Source organism: Zonotrichia leucophrys, chromosome 3, assembly GCF_028769735.1.
Source record: "Zonotrichia leucophrys gambelii isolate GWCS_2022_RI chromosome 3, RI_Zleu_2.0, whole genome shotgun sequence".
NCBI lineage: Eukaryota > Metazoa > Chordata > Aves > Passeriformes > Passerellidae > Zonotrichia > Zonotrichia leucophrys.
The window spans coordinates 63,936,969-63,948,545 of NC_088172.1; the positions used below are offsets into that span (position 1 = coordinate 63,936,969).

At 46.3% G+C, this 11,577-nt stretch overlaps 1 long non-coding RNA gene across 1 annotated transcript; it reads left to right on the plus strand.

The window, feature by feature from the left end:
- LOC135444925 (uncharacterized) lies at nt 1–3,706 on the plus strand. The gene is made up of 3 exons (XR_010439362.1): nt 1–104; nt 401–477; nt 2,234–3,706. It is a non-coding gene; the product is annotated as an uncharacterized LOC135444925 (long non-coding RNA).
- Nucleotides 3,707–11,577: the final 7,871 nt, after the last annotated feature.

Sequence of the window (11,577 nt, forward strand, 5' to 3'; positions counted from 1 at the left end):
AAGAAAATGTTTGTGGACATAGAGAGGCTGTACTCTCAGCTGATGGGGCTCTGTGTGTGTGTGAGATGGATTATCAACACCATAATGCACCGTAATGCTAAAGGGTTTGTTATCTTCCAGACTTTGTTGCGTCTGGGGTCCGTCCCTACTTACCCTGGGTGCTGAATGTGTGGTACAGCCTGTGCCCTCGCTAGGTGGAGCCTTGTGCACTCAGCAGGCTGTGATCAGCCCAGGCATGGAAGCTGTGCTGCCCTGCAGTGTGGCTTGGCAGGTTTGGGTAGTGTGCTGGGGGAAGAGGGTGCTGCAGAAAATGATGCAGATGTTATGTTCAGGTCTTTTTCATTCCTTGGTAGTGCTTGTGTTCTGCGTTTTCTAATTCTTGTACTGTTCGTTTTTTTAGGTTTTCCTGAGGTGTTTCTGTACCTGTGTTTCTGCAGGTGTCCTCTAGAGTATCTCACCTTTCTGCTTTTCTTTAAGGTGGGTACCAACGTGTCACTTGTGTTCTGCCTGAACAACACTGCTACACTTCAAGCCCCTGCAGAGATGTGAAAAGTTGCTTGTCCCAACTGCACTTTTATGTCTCATGTAAAATCTTCAGATTAGTGACTTCTCAAAGTCAAGTTTGCGTGACCTCTGGTCATTTTACTTCAATATTGGGCTGAAATTGCTGTGCAACTCCATGCTCACAGAGCACGGTAACAGAGATCGCCACCACCTGTGTTATAACTTACACACTCTTTGTATTCCCTTTACTGCCCAGCTGTTTCAATTGAACTGGGTTACCTGTTACTTAAAATTATTCATAGTTTTACAGACTCTTCAGTGTATTTTCTCTGATGAAAATCAAATGTGAAAATCAATGGGGCTTATCTGCCAAGCAGCTCTGTGATCATAGACATCTTTCTCCTCGCAGGTTCAGGAGTTGGGATATGCCTTCAATCCCTACAAAGTCTGAGGGATAGTGGATAGAGAAACACCTCAAACTGGGGAAAATATATTTATGTCATTTACATCTTCAAGGCATGTTGACTGGAGTAATAGATCAGAATTTGACTGAGCCACCTTGGGCACAGAGTTGTTACCTCTTGTGTATTTAGGAAACTTTGCTTATACAGCTTCAGCAGCCTCAACATGCTCTGTAATACAGTTCTCAATTTCAGGGTTACAAGCTGAACTAGATTATCTGCTACAGATGTGCTCAGTTTGACACAGCAGAGATAAAGTACAGGCAAGGGACTTGGCCTGTGCTGACCACTGAGCAGTAGTGCCCTTCCTGGGGCTTTACATGGCTGATCAGGGCAGTTTTAAGGCAATTTTAGATCACCCATCTGACGGAGGCCCTGTGGAATTTATTCTCTCTCCCTCCCCATGCAGTAGCCACATTGCTTTCAATAGGCAGAGCCTCTCACTTCCCACCCAAGAGAGAGATACTGTGGGAGGATGGAGAGGAGCTGCTCCCCAAATTTCCTGCAGTGAGCTGCGGTGGTGCGGGGCGGAGCCTCCCCTCGGTGATGTGGGGAACACGGGCACCCCTGCAGGCAGACACCATTGCATTCCATCTGCTCTCACCAGCCACTGCAAGAGCAAAGCTGTACAAAAGCTGAGAGACTGATCTCTTGGTGTCAAGGCAGGAGCTGGACCCTGAGGCATTGTCTTAGATTGCCCAAACTACAATGTGGCCCTCCAGCTGTTGGGAATCTTGCTCAAATGCGCTAATAATATCTTGGCATGTGATTAGTGAATGCAATGCACCAGGAAGGTGCACCAGGGAGAAGAGCGGGCAGTGTTAACCTCACTGCTGCTTGGCAAAACCTTGGAGATCCTTGGATTGATGATGTTTTCAAATTATTAAAAAATAATAAATTAAAAGCATACAGCTCTTCATCTAATTGCACCAAGACACACAGTTCTTCCTCTGTCCTCCCAGAAACTGATCCTAACAAAATCAAGAGTCTCATGAAGGTAAGACAGACTTAGTCAAATCCATTGCGATACAAGGCATGTGAATCTAAACACTGCAAACTTCGGCAAAATTAAGATCTGAACTTCAGACATTCTCCAAACTGACTGGGATGAGGGAAAACTTTGCCTCAGACTCCTCCAGACTTCTGGACTTTGAGTTCTCTGGGTTTTGAGTCATTCCTACTGTTACTAAAAATCACAATTCACAGACAACAATCTGTGCCAGTCACACTAATGTGTTTTGCTTTGTTTTGTTTTGTTTTAATTGTAGCTTTACAGCCCTGCAGCAGTCTGAGGATTCCTGTTATGTTAATTTTCCAAACCCAGTATTCACTATAAGAAGTACCCCAGCTCCTACAGGATGGGATTGTCAGGAGAGTGCTTGAAGCTCTGCAGAGAATCCTTCCTTCCTCAGGATTCAGAATTTTTCTCTCAAAATGCAGACTCTGATAAGCAGCTTCTGCTCTGCTTTATTTCCCCCTCACTAACAGTTGGCAGGATTGTTTGTTTTCCCACTCCACAATATAACCTCTCCAGCAGAAGTGCCCGACTCGCTTTGTGGAGGAAGGATGTCAAACTGAATGTTGAGTTACAGCCTGTACATCTGTCCTAGCACAATTCAGGCTGTAGAACTGCCTGCCTGCTCTTGTTGATGGGGAGGAGGGGGACTGGGAGGCTTGCAAAGAAAGATCTGTAATCTTTGTCCCTCTGACATCCACCCAGCAAGGTGCCTAAATAAACACTGAACATGTCCCCCCCCTGAATTTGGGAAGCCCACTCCTATAGTCAGAGGCAATTAGATCCTAAAGTGCTTTTTATGAGTGGAGGATCAGTAAATTCCTTTTGAAATTTGCAAAAACAATTGGCAAAGAAGGGATGGAAGAGCAGCACCAGAGAAACAGCACCACATAAGCAAACAAAATATGTGTTTCTGGGACATGTCAGCTCTAGTGTGACAAATGGTGGGCCCAAACAAAGCCTGCCCTTAGATGGGAACAGTAGGCTCCATAAATCATCAGTGCTGCAACTTTCCAGGAGGCAGCAATAACAGTGTTGGACATGCTAAAATAAAGTCACTTCATCTGACCGGCTGTAATAGGTGACACCACATGGAGGGTGAGAAAATGCCCTCGGGAAAATGCTGACACTTAAGGAAGGGTGCACATGGAGCCTGGATCACCTGCTGTTCTGAGATGTGGCCCCACCTGAGCCTGACACCAGCTCTGGCTGGCACTGTCCCTGCCTCCTGACACACACCACCCTCCTTCGTTTTGCCCAACTCCAGAACCTCCCGTGGTGAGCTTGTTCCTCCTGCTGTCCGCTGAAAGAGGCCTCCTCCCTGCCGGCAGGATTAACCCCATCCTGTTTGCTTGGGGACAAGAGATGTGTGCAGGGAACAGAAGGCCCCGGTGCCACCACCCCGCAGCTTCACACCAGATAACCCCTCTCCTGGTGTGCCTCTAATCAGTCACTAGTTTTTGTCATCCACTGAAGTTTATTACCATTTAAATAGTCTTTCAGCCTGAGACGTCCTGTGGGGTTTCTGCCTCTGCTGCCTCATGCCCTGTGAAATTAATTCCTGTAAGAGCACGTCCTCACAGGAAAATGGTAAGAGCTCAACTAAGCTGGTTTAGAAACTGATTTAAATCCCCACAAGTCCTTCTATGGCCCTTTAGTTTGGACTGGGGCACTTTCTAAGTACACAGCTTGGGGTAAAATATGCTTAGACTGGAAAGTGCTTATTTCCAACCAAAATTACCACACTGAATCCTGCTGTCTGGGGCAATCCTGCTGTTTTGAGTACTGTGAGCAAATTCCATATTTAACTCAGCATGTGTTTTTCGGCCTTGAAGATTTAAGGGCCAGCCTGCAAATGCCTTTAATCAGGAAGCAATTAATTGCACAGATTTCCTCCTTGCAGCCAGTGTAGCACTCAGCCAGGTAATACTCCCTGTGAAGCAGTGGCTCATGCCTGCGCACTACTTTTATTAATGTACATCTCTGCTAATTAGTGTGGTAGGCCACGTTGCTACAGGGGGTTCAGATAAAAGGTATGATCAGCTAAGATAATCTAAAGATAGCTTTAAGAAGAAATATCAAATGGTTTGCATTCCTGATGAGCTTTTTAATTTTTTTTTTCCTGAAGAAAACTTGCAAGAAGGATTGATGCTTTTGATGGAAGTCAAGGACCTGGTTTTGAATTCAAGGGTTGTTCTAAGTAATTTGTAGTCAAGCACACTCAGCTGGAGCTTTTTCCAGAGCACCATGATGCTCACCCAAGACCAGTGCCAAGCAGAAAACACCTGGTTTGTATCTCTTGCTCTCACCTTCATGCAAAGGATCCCAGTCCTGCTTCTCCATCAAAAATGATGCTCAGCTTCACTTGGAGAGAAGAGTTTGGGGAGCTGGGGGACATGTTTAGCCCTCATTGACAGTCCCTGGGGCAGGACACACACAATGTCTCACAAAACACGAGGGAAAGGCTTAGCTGCCCCTCTGCCCCACATTCAGGCCAGGGCCATTGCTCCACCTGCTCATGCTGACACCAGCCTTGTTCACTCTCTCAACCACAAGTCTCACATCCTTCCTGTCCTGCATGTTGGCTATAAAGAACAAATTCCCTCATTATGCTATTACTGTAATTTACTAGCAGAAACCTTCCTCTCTGCACACACAACTCTTCATGTTTGACTACTATAATTACATTTTCAAAGTTATAAATAACACGTTAGCCTGGTTTATGTGTTCATGCAAGTCAGGCTATAAACTGGCAGATGAATGAAATTAACTGTCTCCAGAATTCACATTCCTGTCACTTATTCAATTATTTGATCAACATAATTGCTCAGAGCAAGAGCTAATTGGAAAATGACATGTATTTACCCTCTCCATAGAGGAAGAGACGCTTATCAGGTATTTTACTGCAGGCGCTTTCATTACTTCCAATATTCTGGAAGAAACTAGGGTTTTAAATGAGCCAGGCCCAAACACACAAGGCTTTTTTTTTTTTTTTAGCCAGATGCTTCCCCATCCCTAAAATAGCTCCAGTGTTTTGCAGTGCAAGGGTTTGAACACGCCTATACTGCAGCACACACAGGTATCTTGGCATGTGTGTATGTGAGCTGCAAGCCAAGCTTGCCTCCAGGGGTCTGCAGCACAAAATGTGCTCCTGCTCTGTGTCTCTGTATTCATGCTGGTGCTGCAGATATATGTGTTTGGTTCTTTCTGTGGCAGACTCCCATCCCTGGCTGCTGATGCAGAGAATATCAGTTGGCTGAAGCTTGGCTGTCAGCAGTAAGAAAGGCAGAAGGTTATTTTTTCTGTGCTGGTGGTGTAGAAAAGAGCGTAAATCCCCACCTTGCCAGCTCAAATCCTACATCAAGGTTACAGCTTGAAACACCAATACCTTTCAAATGATTTTTCTGTCCCTTACCTCACCTGGTTAACACTCTGAGTTTGCTATTAAATTTTCTTATTTCATTAAAATCTAAGAAAGGGGTGCTAGAACAGAGGGGGGTAGAAAGAATCAGGAGGTAGAAGACTCAAATCCTAAACTGGTCCCTCTTACCTTTATTAGCTCTAGTATTGTTTGGAGTTGGAATATTTAATTTGTTTAAATAAGAGACAGGCAAGCAATTTTCCAAGCTGTGTGGAAGGGGAGGAAGCTCATCAATCAATGCCAACAGTTTGCAGCCTATTGTCTGCAGGCCCTGAGGGTTATCTGCTGGGGAAAGGCAGCTAAGAAAATCAACCCTGTTGCCAGTTGCCTTAAATTTGCGACAGATGGTCTGCACCTCTGTTGGAAAATATTGGGGTCTGCAAATTAAAAATTGGGTAAAACCCAGTGTTTTCCTTCTGCTACCCATGAGCAGTTCAAGCATCAAAGTTTTGTGTGCCTGGAGAGGAAGCTCCAGAAGTGGTCCATGGTGCACGTGAGTGAGGAGCACCGTGGCAGCCCTCATTCCCTGAGGTGTAGCAGTGCTGCTAACTCTGCACAGGCGGCACAGGACAGCTCTGGGAAACTCGCTGTACTGTGTGCTGGGTCCGAGGGGCTGGCACTGCCTTCATTTGATGAGTAGAGAACCAGGAGGGCAATTTTTTAGTTCATCCAAGAGGAGATGAAGAAACTAAGCCTATTTGTACTTGCAGCAGGACATGCCTGATCTTGGAGATTTCTTAGAGTAGGAAGCAAAAGTATCCAATAAGGAAATAAAAACACCCCCACCATGCAGTGCTTGCGTTCGTGTCCCAGCTGTCCCTGGGAGAAGGAGAGTTAGATTCATTAAGTGCCCATAAAGCAGAATTTTGTTGTGGTGCTTAGTAGGATTGCTGTGCAATTTGGACAAGAGGGATTCTGAGGGCATCAAGTGCCATTCCTGCTCACAGCTCTGCGACACACACGGCCACAGCAAGCTGCAAACAAGGACCATGCCAAGGTTTGGTGTCCTGTCAGTGACTCTAGCCAGTGGAAAACAGAGGGCAAAGCTGTGATCTCAGAGCTGTGGCTGAGGGAACAAATCAGTAACCTGACGGCGCCACAGGACACCGCACACGGGGCATGCATGCCGGCTCCTGTTGCCAGTTCTAGGCACAAAGGGGAAAAAACCTACCAAGATACTGTGGGAATCTCTCTGGGAATCACGGCTAAAGCCGGGTGCGGGCGGGCGGGGAAGTGGCCGCTCCAGGGCTCCAAGGCAGCAGGGCCAGCAGAGGGAGCCCGCCGCTGCCGCATCCCGGGATCGCTGTGAGCCCGGCCCGGCCCAGCCCAGCCCGGCCCAGCCCGGCCCGGCCCGGCCCGGCCCGGCCCGGCCCGGCCCGGCAGCTCCTCATCTCCCCCGCCCGCGCCTTTCCCAGCCCCGCATGCAGCCCCGCAGCCCCGCAGAGCCCCTGCATCCTTCGCACGCCGCTGCGCACCCTTCAGCCCCTCCAGCGAGAAGCCCTGCGGCCTTGGATCCCGCAGCCCTCCCGCCCAGCGCTTCCCTGTGCCCAACACCCTGAAGCCTCCTCAGCTCGGTGTCCCGGCAGCCCCACAGCCAAGCCCACCAGCACCTGCATCCATTTCTGTAGCCCGGCAGACCCGCAGCCTAGCACCAAGCCCCAAATTCCCAAATGCCCGAATTTCAGCATCCCACATCCCAGGAGCCCTGCAGTGCCCACAGCCCATCACCCAGCGCAGCACCGAGCTGTAAAGCAGCCCCAGAGCTGCCCAGCTCCGTGTGCCCGCAGCCCCAGAGCCCGCAGCTCGGCCCCAGCATCCCAGCCCTAGGCACAGAGCTGCTGCTCCTGGGTCCAGGCTTCACTGTGACTTCTGCCCTCAGGCACAGTGACAGCTGTGACTGGAGGTGGCTTGTAGTTATATATGGGGGTTTTGCCAGAGGCCCTGCTATGAACTATATTGACAGAGGTGCTATTTCTTTCCTGGGAGCTGGATAAATATTTCTAATATGATCTTGCCACAGCCTGAGCCTGAGGAGGCAGCTTTACTCGTGTGTGGATGCAGCCAGCACTACTGATGCACTCCTGGTCCCAGCGCTCTGCCAGGCTGGAGACAGGCAGGCAACAGGGGAAAGGCAGGCAGCAGCTGCCTCTGCAACTTCTTGGCTCCAGTACCACAGCTGGTACTTCACTGTGAGCTTTGCTCCACCAGGAACAGTGCCTCCCTATGCACAGGAACAGATTTTCCAGTGGGATTTTAGCACTGGAAATGAACACTGGAAATCCTGTTGCTTTTGTTACACGTTCATCCTTTCATCCTGCCAACTGTGAATCAACATGATTGCACTTCTGCAATGGAAGAATACAATAAATGTACGCAGAAAAGCCATTCTCCCCCAGTTTTTGTCTAGTCCTGTCCACTCTGTGGTCCTGCTGAACCTCATGCTAGCAGCTCTGTACAGGAGGGTGGGAGCAGGATCAGTCTGGTGGAGCACTCCTCACCTGGCTAACTTACAGCAAAGCTTTGCTATTATAGCCAAAGCCATAGCACAGGTGTGCTGCTCCTCTGGGAACATATTCCAGAGGCACATGTGGGCTGTCTTAGCTGGGATTTCATCCTATTTTTTATTCAGGCACAAAATATCTGGTTACCATTTTCAGCCAAGAGAAGGTGCTTGAAATGGAAAAAGTCAAGTCCTAGTTTTCTATCCCACAAAATGGGATAGAAAACAAAGCTGTGGAAAATATTTGCAGGCAAATAATAAAAACAAAGTTTGAATAAATGGTAATATTAAATTTCAGTGCTTTCAAGATTTTTTTATTATTATTACTTAAAAGTAAAATTATTTCAATTGTAGAAGACATTTGAATAAAGAAAATATTATTCTAAATGTCAACAATGGACAAAGGGATGCTTTGATATTCATAATTTTTTCCTTATTACTTTTGTTTGAGAGATGTATTGGGTATGTTTTCTTTTGTAGGTCTCATAAGAAAAACAATAGTTTTAGGGAAACAGAATTTTTCAATTAGACAACATTTTGCTGAAAACTTCTATCTGGAAGAAACCTGGAAATAGTTAGGTGAAAAGTCTAGCAGGAATCTTTTAGTTCCAGATGTGTTGTTCTGCTTCCCCTGGTATGAAAGAGGTACTTAAATTAAAGTTAAAAGATGCAGTGCTGGTGTAACTAACTACATGTTTCCTGACATTTGTGCCTGTCAGCACAGGAGTGCTTGGGCTGCTATTTATAAATCTGAGCTTAAATCATTCTCATACCACAGGGGGCAATCAAGACCCCAGTGATTCCCAGGGAGAAATCAAGGCCAGTGTACAAGAGGCTTTTTCCTAATTTATTTCTGTCTGTGTCATGTATGGAAGAAAGATACACATAGCAAAAACAGTCCAATCCCAGCCCTTTTCTGCTGAGTCAGAGTCAGCTTCTTGGGTCTTAGGGATCTCAGGTCAGGAAGGTCTTGTGGCTTAGGATATGGACTGTGAGTCAGAATAGTTTATAAATGAAAAAAAATATTCCTTTCATTTATTAGCAGATCATTGTCTAAACAGCAAATTTGCCTTTAGAAAATTTCAACTGTAGGCATTTTAAAGACAAAAGGGCTAAAAAAAAGAAGTCCAATTGCCATTTGATCATTTATGCATCGACATTATATTTATCCTTAACCAGCTGTTCTGGAAGGAAAAGGACAAGCACCAGGGTAGATACCAGGAATATCCTGATTTGCATTTTAGGATTGCCAAAGTCCTGTTGATTAAGCTGGGAATGTTGATTAAAGACCTCAAGCTGTGACCCTCAACAATTCAGTCAGGTTACTCCTGCTGCTTAGCAAGGCTTGAGTTAAATTGGAAAGCAGGATAGAGTGTCAGTGAGTTTATCAGCTCTGAGCAGTGTGTTTCTATGCAGATAACCTGCAATACCTCCCTGCTCAGCCCGAGACTTACAGGGGATTCAATAGATTGCCTGTCTGCTGGTAGGAGATATTAAAGTCCTTCAGGAAAAAAAAAACAAACCTAAAAACCAATCCTTCTTTGGACCAATCCTCTGGAAATCAGTCATTCAGTCAGTAGAGTTAATGATCAGTTGGTGGAGTTAATAGCCAAACCTGAAGTCAAAGATGATTAAAGCTTAAAAAAAAATTAACCACTCAGTGACTGTAGTTAAAGACAGTATTCAGTTATTTTTTGATGGTTCCTTCTCTGTCTAGGCTCCCACAGAGGCTGACAAGGGATATTTTAACTTGTCAAGGCAATAGCACCATAGTGACAAAACCCTAAGGAGCCCATCAGTTTGCAGCACAGGACCTGTTTTGCATACCAGGCCTTTGATCTTTAAGTGTATTTAGCATTGCCATTTTTTAATGAGTGTGGTGAGGAGGTGAAATAGGTCCCTTGCTTAAGTAGGACAATTTATTATTGTCACTTAGCTTGTGAAGGACAAGCCATGCAGAAGAGCTCCAGTCAGGGGAGAAAGGCCTTGAACGCAAGAACATTTACGCTTCAGTTAACAGGGAAGCAAACTGCATGGGGGTTTGCAGAATTCAGTTCCCACTGCTTTGGGGGAAAAAAAATATGTTTTTATTTCTTCATCTTCAAGTCATGCTTCCTCAGTTTACTGACAAAAGAAAATTTAATTATTTACTCACAAAGATAGGGCTTTCCCCTTCTGCTTCATGCTATGGCAATAAGGTTGTTGGGTTAATGTTGACTGAATAACCCATGGTGCCACTAGCTGCTGTGCAAAGTCAAAGGAATTCACACCAATTTCAAGGGTACCTGCTGAGCCTGTGAACCCAGCAGGGAAGGAAAGAGGAACCACTGCAAACCAAATGGAGATTTTTCCAGTGAGACTATGGAGAGATGGTGTAATACAGGTAAAGGATATAACATAGCTAAGAACAACTTTTCTTTCAAACACAGGACTGTAAGAAACAAGTGTCATTTCTTGTTTCTGTGATCTTTCTCAGCTGTACATCTGACAGGTCTTGATTATGTTTTGTTGCAGGCAGTGGCGGCAGCACGAGACAGGCAGGGCTTTGCTCAGAACCCAACATCCATGTGTGCCTCACCCACAGAGACAAGTGATCTCCTGGGGCAGTGCCTGGCACTGCTCAGCTGGGCACACACAGGGAAACGACCCAAAAGGGCTCCCATGAGGATATCTGCTCCTGTGGTTTTCAGGCTGCCCTTCAGGGACACACTGGCAATTCACAGGACAAAAGGAGCTGATCAGTGAAATGAATGGAGAAAAAGTGAATGGAACAGGTGCATCTACTTCCACATACACAAACAAATATTAGTGAGGGAGCAAGAGCACTGAAATATTCCCTAGGCTTTGTCTGGTTTTCTTTTTGTTGTCAGTGAAAATCACCATGGAACCATAGCACCTGGCAGTCCTTGCATTGTTTTACAAAGGTATGCTTGGAAGAGCAATTATCAGGAAATACCACTGCATCCCAGCTACCTAGAAACAAAATGGGCTGTCCCAAACCATTCCTGACAGCCCTGGGTGTCAGGAATCTCCTTGCTGGAGATGCCTCAGTCCCTGAAGGCAACTGGAATATGCAATTGCCCACACCTTTGGAAAGTATGTTCTACCATCTGTATTGAGCTTTCCATGCTGCAGTTTGAGCACATCCCTTGCTTCACGTGCTGTGGAGAATGAATTATTTCCTTTCCCTTTGCTGTGGCAAAAGTGAAGAGTGCTCAGCTCCCCATAAGGCCCTACTGCAGGGACAGCCCACACTTCCCTCACCTCAGTGCTGGCCAGTGAGCCAACAACAACCAATGTACCCCAGAGCAGCCCAGGAGCAGCACTCTCCACAGCTTTCCTTTTCTGTTGCATTGCTTTTATTCAGCGCTGTCTTCCCAACCTAAACACCTGCTGGATTTGCCTCTAGTTTTGAGTTTTGAGTGCTTTTCCAGGGCTAATTCCTACCTCTAGCTGTATTTCCCTAGAAGCAGCCAAAGCACACTCCTGTATCCTCTGAGCCCACTTTTCTCCTTTTTTGCCCTTCAGGAGAGCTTCCTTTTCTATGCAAAAGGCAGCTTTCAAACCCATGGGGACTGCATCACACACACACACACATATGCAACCAGCTCTACATTAACCAAGAGCCAAGACAACCCAAGGCATGGGAACAACAAAAAAATAGAGCCCTGTACGG